At 39.7% G+C, this 16,397-nt stretch overlaps 1 long non-coding RNA gene across 1 annotated transcript in view; it reads left to right on the top strand.

Annotated features, from left to right (window-relative positions):
• Positions 1-8,982: 8,982 nt before the first annotated feature.
• Positions 8,983-16,397, top strand: part of LOC117546161 — a 36,869-nt gene continuing 29,454 nt past the window's right edge. Inside the window, exon 1 of the long non-coding RNA XR_004568944.1 lies at positions 8,983-9,244. This is a non-coding gene — a long non-coding RNA (uncharacterized LOC117546161). The remainder of the gene's footprint in view (positions 9,245-16,397) is intronic.

Below are 16,397 nucleotides of genomic sequence, written 5' to 3'. Positions count from 1 at the left end.
AAAGGACAACAGCTCTTGGTGCACTGATGCATCCTCTGTGGTATGCTTGGTGACTCTGGATGAGAATGATTGTCCACACACACACGCTGGCCTGTACATGCATTATAATGTCAGCTCATCCTCTGTAAAGCGGAGGCCCCTGTGCCTCCAACAGTGCGGAGGGTTTCCAGTCGCACGCCCTCCAAAAGATCTTTTACCAAACCCATTCACCACATTCAAATCTGTGTTTAGCATGTTATTTGGGTGGTCTGCAGAAGTTGATTGAAATCCCACTTTCTGCTAATTGGTGCCACCCCTTCTGCTGAAGATGTGTCTGATCCTTTGCCGCGTGAATTTGCGCAAAAGAGCATGACGTTTCAAATGAGAGCTGTGAATTTGATCAAATGGAGCTTTGTGCGATGAAGCAACAGCATCTCAGGTGGGCAGGCATGCACCAACGGGCACGCATCTGTAAACATAAATCACATGAAATTAGTTGTTCAGCTCAATATCAAACTCTGTGTTGTGTTTTGATCCGTATGAGTCCTGCTTATCCAAATCCAGCCTATACCCTGAGGCAATTAGTCTGTGCCATTTTGAACAAGAGGAAATGGAGCGATCACATTTTAATTAGGATCACATTTTTGCATATTAAATCAAAAAGTGTCTTCTTTCTCCATCTGGATGTCTTTCCATATGGATAGTGTAACATAAAGATGCATGTTGTTCCATTCACTGCCATAACATCACTTAACATGTACCCTTTTCTTATCAACATTTGACAACACGATAAATATTCTGTACATTCTTCCAACATCTCTGGCATTAAACTGTCAGTCACACTGTGAGAGGAAATGTCTCTCTCTGGGTGGAAAAAGACTTCCATAACCATCATCTTTGTCACAATGCTAATCCTTCTTCCATGTTAGCCATCTGTGGCTGAAGTGGCGGGGCAGAAATTACTGATGAAAATGGACACAAATAAAATGCTAATTCACCACGGGCTACAAGTGGCTCCCCCCCTCTCTGCCCAGCTCGGGGGGCCTCTCGGTTCCCACACCACTTCCCTGTGTGTCTCCCAGGGTGCTGCTGGGATACCGGCGGCTGTTTCGGAGCCCGCGGTAGGGATGCAGCCCTCCCATTGGCTTGTCTTTGTTTGCTCCCATGCACGGTATTCATCTGCTGATTTGAATATATGCAAATGTTGCAATGGTGCCCCGTCAAAGGAAACTCCCACAGCCACCACCATGTTTTTTTTCTTACTTACCGTCTCCCTTCATTTTCCCCGCTCTTTTCCTTTTTGTTTCTTTTCCTAAATGCTGCATTGAGCGGGGAATGCTGTGGGAACCAACGATGGAGGGCCAGATCTGCTTTGTCACAGGGATTTATTTAGTAGTGAGTCTCATGACTGTTAATTACAAAGACACACATTTACTGTATATCTCAAGGAAGAGAGAAAACAAGTGTATTGGGAATACACCATCCTTCAACTCCTTAATGTCTTTGCTGTGAACAGTCAAAGCAAAGATGTTGCCAGACTAATGCATGCCTTTCAATCAAACATGCAGTCATGAGGCAAGCAAATACACCACATGACTTATTGATTACAGTAAAAATAAGAACCTTTTATATGGCGTATTGGCTTTAATTTGGAGTCTGACTTTGTACTCTAAGACAAGGGCAAGAAACACAGTGTAGACATTGTTCTATTACGTTAAGACAAAATTAGATGTAGCTTAGTTTCACATACGTCTTTATTTTAAAAGCAGATATTTAGACTACTGCTGCTAACGATGACTTATTTCATTATGTACAATAGGACTCTTCCTCCAAAAGCAACCAAATGGATTGAGCCAGCATTTATTTAGTTAATTGTGACATTGTTTCCAGTGAGAAAGGTCTATTTATCCCACAGCAAGAATATTTAAACGTGGAGTTATTCACCTGTAGTTTAAGAGTTAAAAAGCCGTCTTTTTTTGTGTCACAGGTGCAGATACAGACCTTCCTCCTCCTGTAACGGCCCAAGATCAAACCAGGGCTATGGATTTAATAAGATGAAATGAAGATATGCATACAAGCTTCATATCTGCATTTTGACTCACTGCATCTGGCTCGTCTGATTTCCAGGTCCAGAGCCAGATGGAAGAGAATTAGCTCGGCCTGACTCTGCTGAGTGTGTTAAGCCGGTACTTTGGCTCGTCCTCATACAGATTCTGGATTTGGACGACATGAATCGTTGCACACTTATACTGTAATTACCCTAATGCATGCTGCTAATTCTATTTCACTGAGAGTTTGCAGAGGATTCCATGGATGATCCAGCATGCACAGATGGGCGATGCACACACAAAGACAAACACAAGTGTCATTTTGTGCTTAAAGAATTACTAGGATTTATTTGTATACAATTTTCTTCTTATCTGTGCCAGTGAAAATATGTGCACACATGCTTATTAATACTTAATAAATGCAATATTCAAATCAAATCAAGTTTTATTTATATAGCACATTTATAAACGATTTTTGGTCGAGCCAAAGTGCTGTACATATAATCAAATTAGCCTACAGTAAAGACACTTTACAGCTAATACAACAGCACAGATTGTTCAGAATATCAGTATGAGAAAAACGACACCCTCTATCCTTAGACCCTCACATCGTACAAGGAAAAACTTCCAGAGAAAAACCCACAGTTTAAGGGGAAAAAATGGGAGAAACCTCAGGGAGAGCAACAGAGGAGGGATCCCTCTCCCAGGACGGACAGACGTGCAATAGATGCCGTGTGTAAATCGAAGAGATAATACATTTTACAGCATATAGACCGAATGTTAGGAAATGCATATGTCTGTAATAAGAAGATGAATATTAGACATCTTTCTATTACTGACCTGCAACCCCTTTACAGAAACTCATTTATCTTTGATCTTAAAAGTCTCTAACACTTCTTTCTTTTATGATATCCCCTACTTCTTGATAGATGCATATGAATATTATTTGAATGTATTTATTTCATGTAAATAAATGTAAGAATGGCTTGGACTCTCATCATCTTCATGCTTCATGAGAAAAAGAAGCTCCTTGTGTTTTCCCAACCCAGAGTAACACTGCATGCCTAGGAAAATATAACAGAAAGTACCGAAGTGTCAATATAAAAAAAAACGAGTAAGACATGTTCTTCATTCCCACAGGAACGAGCATTTTCACAACATTTTGATTAAAGTTAAAAGGGTGTAAAAACCAGTATGAATGCATATATTCATTTATTTATTTATAGTGCTTGTTATCTGTTACATTGTCATTTTTCTGTCCACAGTTAAAATGCACAATGTGTCTTAATATACATTTTTTAAATAAAAACACCTAGCTTGTTTGTGGACTTGCTTCTTGACAATCATGCATTTGTTGTGCTTTAAATTATAAGCTTTGATTACGTGCTTCACGATTTAAGCTAAATGTGTTTGCAGGCCAACAGTGTGTGTGTCCCCCCCCATGAATGAGCTCTGTGCATTATCGTGTTCTGAATGACAATCGTGCGCTGCGCTTGAACTTGACCGGCGGAATTGCCTGGGAAAAGAGGCGCGACTTTGGCCCTTTGCTCCTCTCCTTTATGGGGGGGGGGGGGGGGGGGGGCGTTAAGACTGATGTCAGCGCTCATTAGCATAACCTTCAGCCTGTTCCCAATTAAACCAGGAAAGCAGTAAGAGGACCAGTCTGTTTGTACATGGCTTAGAATGAACCAGCATCTCTCTCTCTCTCTCTCTCTCTCTCTCTCTCTCTCTCTCTCTCTCTCTCTCTCTCTCTCTCTCTCTCTGAGCATCAGAAGAAGCTGCAATGTAAGTTGCTTTATTCATTTGGAATTGTTTTAAATGTATATTATTTATGTTTTTTAAACTAATTTCAAAGTTATAATCTGCGTTTGAAAATTATGCTGGAATTACTCTACATTTAGTATATTTTTATAGTATTTGTTATCATTTTCATCAGCTTTCTGTTCATGAAAGTGAGGCTTGTTGCTGTGGGAATGATGGTGTTCACATGACAGTTTGTCTCTTGCTTCAGCCTGTCTGCCTGAATGTGTAAGACATGCTGCACCTTTGATGTCTTTTTACGAGTGTGGAGGTTTAATTCCAGGTCTACTTGATTTCTTATAGGTAACTGTTCTCCTGAAAGTCTTTGCATTATGCCTATTGATCACTGCTGCTGCGTGAATCTACAGTAGACCTGCTGTGTGTGGTCATGTCAGCCGAGTCTCTAAGTGCTTCTTACTGACAGTCTTAGATCTACCTTACTCACCTGTTTGTGAAATCTTACAATCTCCTATTATCTTTTGTGGGAATTGGATTTGCAGTGACTATTGAGGTATTATATCATTTGTAAACAATGCATTTGTTGCCAATTGTATACCCTGCCTATGGAATGCATTGTTGTTTATAATGAAAAATGCTCCCATCATGCTGCTTTGTCTGATGAGGCAGCACTCTTTGAATATAGAAACCCAATAGGGCTTTACATTCTTATAAACATATAAACAGATCTATATAATGTTGCTCCATTAAACCACCGGGGAATTCAGAATAGATTTAAGAGAGCTCGGAGACTTTGAGACACCCGCTGTTGCTGCTCTCAATATGCATTTCATGCAAGTGGTATTACTGACAAATATACGCTTTTAATGTTAGTTGTCACAAGGATTTCCTTTATACACATTAAAAGTCAATAGCAGAATAATACACAGAATTTACTTAAAAAGCACACACTTTTTAGTGTTCACTTCTTGGATTTGATTAAAATCCTTTGTAATACCACCACCACAGCAGCCTCATAACAAAATAATAATGTATTACAATCAGCAGCTAGTTGCTAATTGATGGGCATGACATTGGGAAGGACAAACACTTGCTCCCTGTTGGTCTTCATGCGTGACCTCTGACTCCTTTATGTCCCTGTGTCAGGTCAAGCCTCTTTGAAGAGCGGCCATTACAATTCCCAGAAGTGGCCACTTGAATTGGCCAGTTATTAACAAGTGAACCCAAAAGGGCTCGGTGTGGTCACGCATGGCCACATGACAGTCATACAAGTTTGACAGAAATGAATGAATTTATGATGGAGACATGTTTGAACTGGGAGAATTAGGATTTGATTTTTTCTGCCTGAGGTGTTCTGAATGTGTGTGTAAAATGTGACAGTATCAATTCATTTATTTCAATACTGACAGGCTATACTGGATTATGTGCTTGAAAATAAAATCTTGAAAGTATCTGTTCTCAGCAAATGATAATTATTTTACGAAGTTAATTACTTAAGAATATATATCTTTATTTTTTCATTTTATTACATATTTGTAATGAAAATGCCAAAATACACCAAACATAAGAGAGACATGCTTACTGAATAAATACATAAGGGCATCCATTTATTAAATACATCTTTATTTAAAAAAAAAAAAAAAAAGTGAAATGGGGAGAAAACTATTTCACTAACTTTATACAAATAAAAAGCGAAAATCAAAGAGCAGAAATATAAAGGTAATTCAGAAGTTAATGAACATCAATGTGCTTCATTCACTAAGTGCCTATTTGCGCTGAATTTGCTTTAATCGTTTGGCTCTGTGTATTTGCCTGTTCGTTTTACTGACTCTAAAGACTCAAATATAATACTTAAACATTGAAAATGAATTGAAAAAATTATTTAATTTATACAGAACATTATATTCGTGCCTTCTTTGTATAACAGTCCTCTAAAGTCATGTAAGCACATGTATGTATGTTGCTACCAAATGATTTGAGCTGTGTCGGTTACATTTCAGCCTAAATACAATATTAAAAACAATACCTATTTAAGTATTAAGCCAATTAATTCCAGACATTTCCAGAACAATAATAGGCTGAATTAAAAGACTGAAACTCAGATAACAGCCTATTAGGATAATAATTCGCATTTATTTTCAGTAACTCAAATAACAAGATGTATTGATGATAATATTGATGATCTAAAATCACAACGACATAATTCCCTTTTTAAAATGTAATTTAAATCTGTGTAAACCCTTATTGTTTTAGAGCATTTTAGGAATATAAAGTCCTTCATTTTGTGCCATTACTTAAATGAATATAAATCTATCACCTGCTAGAGCAATGCAAACAAAAGACTCTATACACTACAACTCAATACACAACAAGACCTTCGAAGCTTTGTTTTCATAACTTATCATCTCTTTAATTAATATTCATTTTAAATATGACTTTACAGTTCTGAAAGAGGTGATAGCCTGTTGTGTTAACCAAAATGTTAACTAGATCACACTGTTGTATAAATGTACGTTTCCAGGTCGTTTGTTAAACGTGAATCACATTTTCGAGCTAAGGTTTCCATTTGTACAATCGTTTATTCTATTCTGCACCATCACGTGGACCCACTGGGTCATTATTCGTTAATATTCACGTATTTTGGGGCCTTAATAACGAATAAATAATTATCTTTACACGCCCAACATTCCACTCAAGTTCGTTTTGGATTTTTTATTTATTTAGATTTTTTTTGGACACATTTCGAAAAGGCCTGTCACTTCCTGCATCAAATACACGATCAATCTGTCTGCCAATGTAGAGATGTTTTTACATATTTCCCCTCATCAATTTAGAGGATGTGTTGTAATTATATCGTTGCTAAAATATTTTCTTGTTTTTTTAAATGTTTTAACGTGTTGTGGATTTAGGCCAGTCAGACCTGACCAGGCCCGAGCTGCAGTACTGCTTTCAGCCAATAGATGTCCCTGTTTAGCTCATATTGAGTCGATATTCACTGACATGTTGGATTATGAGTATTGTCTATAGTTTCTAAGATGTGAAGATTCTAGAGGACTCTGAATATCTGGTTGTTAATACCCATGATGAGATGTGTGCAGTGCTTCAGGAACGTTTTGTCAGCCCAGCTCACTCAACCTCCCTGAATGTTTGAATTGTGCAGGCCTTATGAGACATACCGTCCAGTTAGGTTGTACAAAAATAAATCCTTACATTAGTGCATGAAATAGGACACACTTGCCTTTATTTTATAGGGCTCAAAGCTGGTTGGCCATTTATTTGTCTAGCTAACTACAGCTTTTTAACTTGTAGAAAATACGATAGAACAGAAAAAGGCCAATGTAGGTAGCCGATATAAAAAAACATGTATCAAATACCTTAAGCTTAATTTAATGTCGTAATTAATTATGTGAATATGAACATGCTGGTGCACTACCCACAACCCTTGTTTGAGAATGTGGTCCAACATTTTGTCTTCGTATGGTGGCTTAAAACGTTGAGCTAAAAACGTGACCTATATGCTAACATTTTACAATAATGTATGCACCAAAAAAAGCTTTTTGGGTTACACGTAATGGAAATCATCCTAACGTTTTGTAATGTTCTATAGTTTCCATACAATTGTGACTTCTGCTAAAGATGCTAGACACACACACACACACACACACACACACACACACACACACACACACACACACACACACACACACACACACACACACACACACACACACACATTTCACAAGCGATTACAAAAAATACTCAAGTTTTTTTTCATTTAATGTATTGCAAGATACGTTTATTTATTTATTTCTCCTTAAATATAATGCATTACAGATAGGCTATGCCTATAAATGCCACCGTGCCATAGACAGTAAATTAGACCTATAACACAAATCAGCCTTGTTAAGACCCCACAAACGATCCTCCACCGTGGACCCCTCACACAGGCGCATCGGATAACGTTTGGAATAACCTATCCATGACACTGACGTCATCGCGTAAACATTACGTTAATTTCAAGGGCTAGATTTGTTGCACGCAGCGTTGAGTCTTATCTGTGTGCACATTCAGTCTGAAGTTATTGTGTAACTGGCTTAATTCACTAGTTTTACCCTGCTTATGATTAGCATATGGCACATGAATGTCCACCGTGCGCTCCCTTACGCACAGAAAGGAAGGAAACGTCACTCCACGTAAAAGCAACGTGACCCGCAGGAGTCCAGGAAAGCATCTGCTTCTCCTGGCGCTGCTGCGGCAACAGCACCACAGACTGCTGCTGCGCTTTGATCGTGCCCATCTCTGGCAAATCGTTTCTCTTTTACGCATTTTTCCTGCAGCCTGCCTAGAAACGTAAGGACATCACTCCGTTTAAACCTGGAGTCGTTTCTATTGGGTTAAGGCTCGTATTGGCTCGGTATTCCTGTAAGCTGTTGACTCAGGTGTTTCAGTCCAGCAAGGTGCAGATTTGGAGATCATTGCCTGCTTCTCTTGCCAAAAACGGACTCTGTCCGGTGCCTTCAGGATGTGCAGCTGGGGGACAGGGCGAGAATGGAGTGTGCTGATGATAAAAAAAGTGTAGGTCTATACATTTGGGATCACACCCTCTGAGCTGATGTGATCTGCTTTTACATCACGTGGCATCGGCATCGACCTTTTTCATGCATTCCTGCCTACACCCATACAATCCAAAATTAGGTTCTGTCGTATCAGTCTGCTAAAAGTCCTCAGTGGTGTCTCCCTCCACCCCTTCATGCACCGACGTGCTGCCACAGACGCAGCAGCCGTGAGGTGCACGTCGCTCAGCACGTCTATCAAATGCTTCCAAAAACCATGCCGGGTGCCACTAAAGAGGGAGACGCGTTATTCAAACAGAACAATGGACACCAGTTCACAATGGTCAATGCATAAGCGGTGCAAAATGCGTTTGGGTTTCTGTGCACGTCGTCCATAGCTGTGTGTGTGTGTGTGTGTGTGTGTGTGTGTGTGTGTGTGTGTGTGTGTGTGTGTGTGTGTGTGTGTGTGTGTGTGTGTGTGTGTGTGTGTGTGTGTGTGTGTGTGTGTGTGTGTGTGTGTGTGTGTGTGTGTGTGTGTGTGTGTGTGTGTGAGAGAGGTAGAGGTAGAGAGAGAGAGTGGGGGAGAGAGAGAGAGGAGGGGACCTGCGACGCAGCAGCTCCGCGCACACTGTCATCCGAGGCTGCAGGAGATGTTAGGATGCGGAGAGGATGCTGGCAGCAGTATCGCCTCGGCCTCGGCTGGTGTCTAGTCACTGAATTAAAAGTAATGCCAGTGTTTAAATAACAAAATCCTTTCTGAAGGTTTACAGTGAATGCAGCGTTTGAGTTTCGCTGGAATCCTGGCTCTTATAGTTTGGTTACAGCTGAGAGGTGATAGAAACGTGCGTCAAAAATACATAATGGACTTGAACCGGAGTTGCGGGATTTATTCAAAGTTCGTGCCTTGTGAGTATGATTTCTGAATGTGTTATGTGTGGATGTTTAACCTTGAGGCTATGAGATATGTGGATGATTGGCAAGTGACAAAATGTTATACCAATGTTAAATTATAATTATCGAAATAAATAAATAATAAGCCAAAATAATGTTTAACAATATGACATTTCATTGACATTATGATAAAAACCGTAAACTGCACTTTGATAAATAGAGCAGCCTGGAGTGGTGAGTGGCGAGTGGCAGCAGGCTGCTCCATCCCATATTAGCGGGAGCCTCCATTGAGCGGTGATGAGGGGGCTGAGTGGCCCCTGAGCTGGCGTTTATAAAGCAAACAGTTGTGTGATTGTTAGCAGAGCCTGGGAAAATGTCCCCTTGGCTGGGAGGTGGAGGGACTTGACGCCAGAGCCTCTTGTTAAGAAGACCTGAGTGCTCCCAGACAGCATTGTGATGCTAATGAGCACCAGCACGTTGTTGAACTTGATGTTGACTTTTTTTCTTTCTTTCTTTTGGGCGTTTTTTTTTTTCTTCTTCTTTCTTTTTTCTTTTTTTTGGGTCACTTGTTTGTGGGAAAATCTTCTCCGGAGCTACAGTGTGAAATGTATTAATCATGCCTTTGCAGTTAAGTACAATAGAGAGGCATTATATTCTTGGAACACACATTTTTATTCGGTTTCAGGTGTTTAATGTGTAGTGTTAAAGTTTAGTTCCTCAAACCCCTTTAAAGAGAGTAAGACAAAAAAACGTATGGGATTTTTTTACAGGGTTGATATTTTCAAGGGTAAGAGGTATTTCTTCCCACAAAACTAGCACAGCAAAATGAATGGTTAAGTCATAATAATTCAAGTTAAAATACTTGATATTTACTTAATATCAGGTTTCAATCGGGTAACTAATGGTATTCTTTTTATCTTAAGATGTTTAAGTGTAGTCTTTAAACCTATAGGCAAAATAAATCCATCAAATGAATATAACATTTTTAAAAGTATTAAATGTCACTCTTTCTTTCTTTGCAGTGCAACAGGTGTAGGCCTAGTGTGCACTGAATTGACAGAACTAAGCTATTAGCCCCCTTTATAATATATATCATTTTGAACACATAATTTCACTGGCCAAATAAAAACATGTAACAGTCGTGATATTCATTCTAATAAACGAGATTTAATTGAAATGATAAGACAGTACACACAGTTTGCCTATGAAGATCAATAATATATTTAAGCATCTTATATTAACATTCCAACTTATATCATCAGACATCAAATTTGGCCAAATAAATTATAATATTTAGATATAAGATTTTAAGTCAAATCGAGTGTACTCTTCTGGTCTAAAATAAAATAAAAAATAGATTTGATTTCTTATAATTAGCAGATTTAGATGATACTTCTTCGTCTCATTTATTTAATTATTTCATTTAAAAAGAGCTAAAACGGAAATGTATCAATGTACATGAACTGTTCAGTTGAATGCTAAGGTGTGACTCGCATCAGAATATGACCATTATTATACGTTTTAATAAGGTAACTTTAATTTCTAAATACATTTTCTTACATTTCATTAAACACCAAATAGGTTTAACCTTGCCTGAACAAACCCAAATTGTTTAAGTGTTTTTCTTTTCACCCTTCCATTTTTAAACAGCGCCGTTATTTTTATTACATTCGTTTCAGCACCAAGGACAGAGACTGTACTTTTCACTCAGAGGTGCTGAACTCCACTCTCTAGTTTTCTTTAATACAACGTCAACGCCCTAAAACATTTTAATTCAAGCCTTTTTTACCGAACATATTTGAGACACTGCTTTTGCTACTTTTTTTTTTTCTTTTAGATTTCGTTTTGAGGTTGTGCTCAGGGCAGAAACAAAAGCGATATCAAAAAATATCCTTTCTTTTACTGCGCGTTTAGCAGACAGCATAAACACAACGACGTTACATTTTTTTTTACATTTCTAATACAAATCTGGGCAAGCAAGATGTGCATACACTGCAATAGAATAGAATGGAATGGAATATAATGGAATGGGAAATAATGGGATGCAATAGAATGGAATATAATGGGATACAATAGAACGGAATATATTATAACTTAATAGAATGGAATGTTGAGCTCGTCGTCACTGCACTGTGCCGTAGGCCTACTGTACGCCTGTGGCCGGAAGTGACGCAGTCAGGGGGCGTGTGCACATGAATTCACGTGAGGCTGATGAAAGGCGGAGCGGAGAGTCAGGTTAATGTACAGTAAAATCAAGGCAAAGCAAAAATAATACACACACACACACACACACACAAACTCTTTGACTTTTGATCTTTAAAATGTGCTAATATTTTTAATTATTCACTTAATTTAAACATCATTTTGTTTCGAATAGTTATTATTTCCACTTAATCCAACCCGTGTTTTGTACAAGACCAAAAATGGTTAATACCTACAAAGTTATTGCCAGGCTGTTTTATTTGCCATTAAATGGAAGTTGAGATAATCATTTAAAAAAAAATGTATTTCTTAAATATTACTTACCAAAATTAATTACCAAATAATGATTAATGAGAATGTTGTTTATTTTTTTTAAATATGAAACACATTTACCATATAAGTGAAGAAAACATGCAGCTTGAAGAATCCATGATAATAAAGGCCTAAAGAAAACTGTCTTATTAATATTCAAATTAAAACACAGGTCAAACACAAACATCAAAGACTGCAATTACCATGACAATATATGCAATCATCATTATATAGCATTTAGAAGTGAACTGTGTGCCCTTGACGTTTCTAAATAAATTCATAATTTTGAATATCTGTTTTTAATACAGTGAGAATGGTAAAGGGCAAAGGCTATACGCTAACACATGGACTCCCATTAGAAATATAGCAGCAAAGTCTGGGCTGTGGTCCAAATGGATAGTGAGCGGAATGCTTCAGATTTGCATTTGGTTCATCAGACTAGCTGAAATGTCTCATTGAAACATAAAAGTGGCGTCTAGAAAATGATGGTGATTTTTTATTATAATTTCGATTTTAAATTAAATTGTATTTCAAACTGTCATTCTTTAGCATTGTAGTGCTCTGTCCTGTAACCTGCAGGTTGCTCAGTACTCATGACTCACTGCTGGCTCAGTGTTTCTTTGGAACAAACGTTGTGTCCTTATTTACACAGACAGGTTGTGAGACGGATGGTATAGCTACATTGCCCACACCTTAAACATGGCCACTTTTGCCATGTATTGCCCAAAGCCTGTCAGGTGACTTTGCAATTGTTGAACTATATTTTATTCAGGACAATATGTGAATGTTGTCTCGATAATTTGAAAATGGCTACTGCGTGTACTGCACACGTTTGGTTGTGAATTCACCATGCATGCATTCTCTAAGTGGATGTATTAGATCATATTTTAAATTATTCCTCACTTTTTTTGGGAGGCTCTTGAGACCCACTCAATTTATTTTTGGAGGGCTTCTGGCCCCATATCGAGATCCAATTATAAGCTCTGCTGACAATAGTGAATACCTTTTATTAGTATTCTGGAGCTAGCATGATGTCAACGCGTTTTAGTGAAACTCTATCCAGTTTCTATGCTTCCTCCCCTTGTCCTTTACGTCCACCCCATAGCTCTGTTGCTCACCCAAGTGTGTTCCAATGAGCATGCCTAATTCTGCGGACACCGCACGTCTCCCCTGGCAGTCTGACCCCGGGCCCCCCGGGCGGCCCTCCGCCTCCTGCGCCCCTCTTCTGACACTTCGATAGCCGAGGCGCTCTCTCCTCACTCTCATTTTCCCTTCCTTGGGCCATACTGCAGTGTTTTTGACGGCTAAGAATGGACGTTACTACCCAATTCTTCCTCTGAGGATTCATATTCATACACCGATGGTGGTGCTGTGTGTAAAATGTGCTTTGTTTTCTCGAATGTGCCGGCATCCCACATGGCCAAACAGGGAGCATTACGGCTGAACAGAGCCGGGGAGAGATGCTCCCGTCCCGGATCGAGTGTTGAAGAATATATCGGCCGCTTGTGAATTTTTCAAATCATTTTTTAAATGATTTAATAACGAAGCATCATGACTGTCCGATTGATGAAACTGCCGTTTCAAATAGACTGAATATGTGAGTATACTGTGGTTATTCTAAATGCAAGGTATGCTTTTTCAGATAGACTGCCGCTTCATAACATTCAAAACATGTTTTAATGAAGGGAAAGTAGTTTAAACGTAAGACTTGTGGCAAAAGTATTTTATCCTCTCGTTTGACCATTATTATGTATGCTACGATGTGCATTTTTCTGAATTTAAATTTTGATTTTAAACGCTTAACAGTAGCCTATAGCTGTTTTAAAGATTTAAAGATTTTAAAGATGCATATTTATAGAGCATTATTTGGTGATTACAAAATAATAAAGGCAAGTTTGTCAAGATGTAACATGTAATGAACTAATCCATAGTGACATTCAGTCAGCCTGGACTTGTTCATGTTGACATTTAGCTGGATCCCCCTCTACTGTAAACTATACTGTATGTCTTTATAGTTTGTCATGCTTTCTAACAATTCGTGGATTAATCCACTCAACGCGGAAACGATGTGCTCTGAAATAGGTCGATGTGAGCTGGCATTTGAAAAAAACAATAAGGTTGTTTGTGAGGGCCATATTGTGATATTTTAGGGAGACAGTTGAAGTAACACTGTCTCCTACGAGGTGTATGAGTGTATAATCCCCAGGAGCTCAAACTGGACATGCTATGGTATAGTTAGTGGGGAAATGTACGCTATATTAAGGTTATTAGTGGCATGAAGCCTTTCCTGTTACGCATGTTCATGGATGACAGGAAAATGTGTCACCCTCCTCCTGCAGTTGGATGACTTTACCCTGCAGATGCTTTCCAGGCTTGTAGTGGAGGAAGATCACCATGGTTTTAAATAATGGAAATTAGTATTAATCTGAGATTGTAGTGTAACCACGAAAAGGATTTACGTTTGTTGAAAATCATACAACTGATGGTGATGGAGGTTATGGTCATAGACTTTCAGTTCACAGCTATCCCAACGCAGTCTGGGACATCGTTTTGAATAAAATCGAACATTACGCGTAATAATAAAACCGGGTATTACCTATAACCTGTTTGTGCATGCGGGCAGTAATGTGTGTGTTAGAGATAGAGAGACAGAGCGACCGGGAGAGCAGCAGAAGAGGGAGAAGGGGGGAGAGAGAGGCATGCAGGCGGGTTGCAATGGCTCCATGTGACCACAACACAAGCAGCTCCGGCGGCGGCGGTTCCTTTAAGAGACGTGGGTTAGTTTTTCTCTTTGGTTATCTAGCTGTATGAGTTATGTAATATCATAAAGCTAGAGAACCGAATGTACAAACTAATTCTGCATTCATCACGACGGAACCGGGACCAATGGCGAGGGGGCTGCTGGCGGAGCGGATGGATGGATGCATGCCCTCACGGAGAGACTGGAAGCCCGCAGCAGCGTCCGTGCATTGCACCGAGAAACGCCTCCTGCTTCCCTGGACGTGAAGCGGTGCGGAGGAGAACGAAACCATACAAAAACGGATTAATGTAGTTTTTATTTCTCTCACGGGGGATGCATGGAGTGACAGTATTAGCAACCGGAGACATGCTCCATTCATAGAGTGAGGAGGAGGAGGAGGAGGAGGAGGAGGAGGAGGAGGAGGAGGAGGAGGAGGAGGAGGAGGAGGAGGAGGAGGAGGAGGAGGAGGAGGAGGAGGAGGAGGAGGAGGAGGAGGAGGAGGAGGAGGAGGAGGAGGATTCGGCAGTGGTGCTTTTGCTGTTGCTCTTACCGGAACACACATTTAGTCACAAAATAGCAGTTAAACTAGCATGTTTTAGATGTGTTTTTATAGTTAGTTGGATGCTGATAACCAGGAGGGGAGATGAACACGGTTTGTAGCTGGGAAAGCACCTGATTGGATGAATCCTGGGAGTCACGTGTTCCACCAGTAGCCCCCATATCTCATTGCTGCATGCTGGACTAGCTTTGTAGTATCATGGAAAATAGTTTTAACAATCAGCACTAATGCACTTGTTTGTGTTAGCAAGCTGCTGTGCCTCTGCAAATGCATGTTTAATTTGTCTCCAAAAAGTTGATGTGGGGAGCTTTACTGCGACATGCCAGAGAGGATTGTAGGTGGCTATGATGCATTTACTGTGCCAATGATGGATGCCAGGAGAAATAATCCCTCTATCAGGTGCATTCCCTGAGCTTAGTATGTGTGGTGCTTTACAGCAGGTACAGCAAAGATCAGGAGAATGAGTAGGTCATCAAAGTAATGTGTCACAGGTTATGAGGTGGAGAGGAGGACAATATTGGGATTCAGGTTTGTCAATGGGATCATCTTATATCCCAGGACTTAGCTTGATTGATGCGCTTATTAACAGCAGCTTTCAGGTCTCATGCACAAAACCGGAGAACAATGTGTCACATTGCTAAGGAAGAGGCCTGCGGGATGTCAGGGCAACATAATGTACACTTTTAAAACGAAATGCATTGCTAGCTTGGCTACAATTGCTGATAAACTGTTTTTTTGTAGATATAGTTTATTCCCACAGGATGAAAATAACATTTTTAGTTGCTGACATGTATTCTCTCTCATCAACAATATTTCGTACCTGATCAGGGAATTGTACTATGTTAACACACACACTAACACATATCACCAATATATATATTTTGATTGCTGAAGTACAGTATGCCAAGCAGGGATTTTGGAGGAAGAGGATGACAAGGTCTTTCTGTTTTAAAATGCTGTTTGGGCTGCACATCATCTTTTTTCTTTCCTCACTCCATCCGAGTCAGAGAGGAGCTCCTGTCTGGTTCCAGCACTGCCTGAGTGATAGGTTGCACTCTGAAGTGGAGCCTGTTGAATTTTAAACAAGCCAATCCTGTGTTAGCTGCTAACAGCTACAGAGCTGATCTGCGTGGTGGCAGTGCTCTGCATGGTGGAGAATTTGTGAGTGTGTAGCAGCACAGAGCATGGTGTTACTGTTAGGCCCCAGCTTACTGCGACACAGAGCAGCGCAGGTGGAGAAGGAGCTAGCATGAACTGAACAAGGAAATGCTTTCTCTCGCTTTTGTGGCAACATGCTATACTGCTGTATGTGTTAATCCACACTGAATATATCCCAATGTTGTGAGTGATGTGTA

This window comes from Gymnodraco acuticeps, unplaced genomic scaffold, assembly GCF_902827175.1.
Source record: "Gymnodraco acuticeps unplaced genomic scaffold, fGymAcu1.1, whole genome shotgun sequence".
Taxonomy (NCBI): Eukaryota; Metazoa; Chordata; class Actinopteri; order Perciformes; family Bathydraconidae; genus Gymnodraco; species Gymnodraco acuticeps.
Note: the sequence above shows the minus strand (reverse complement) of the source record. Positions and strands in the feature narration are given on the sequence as shown.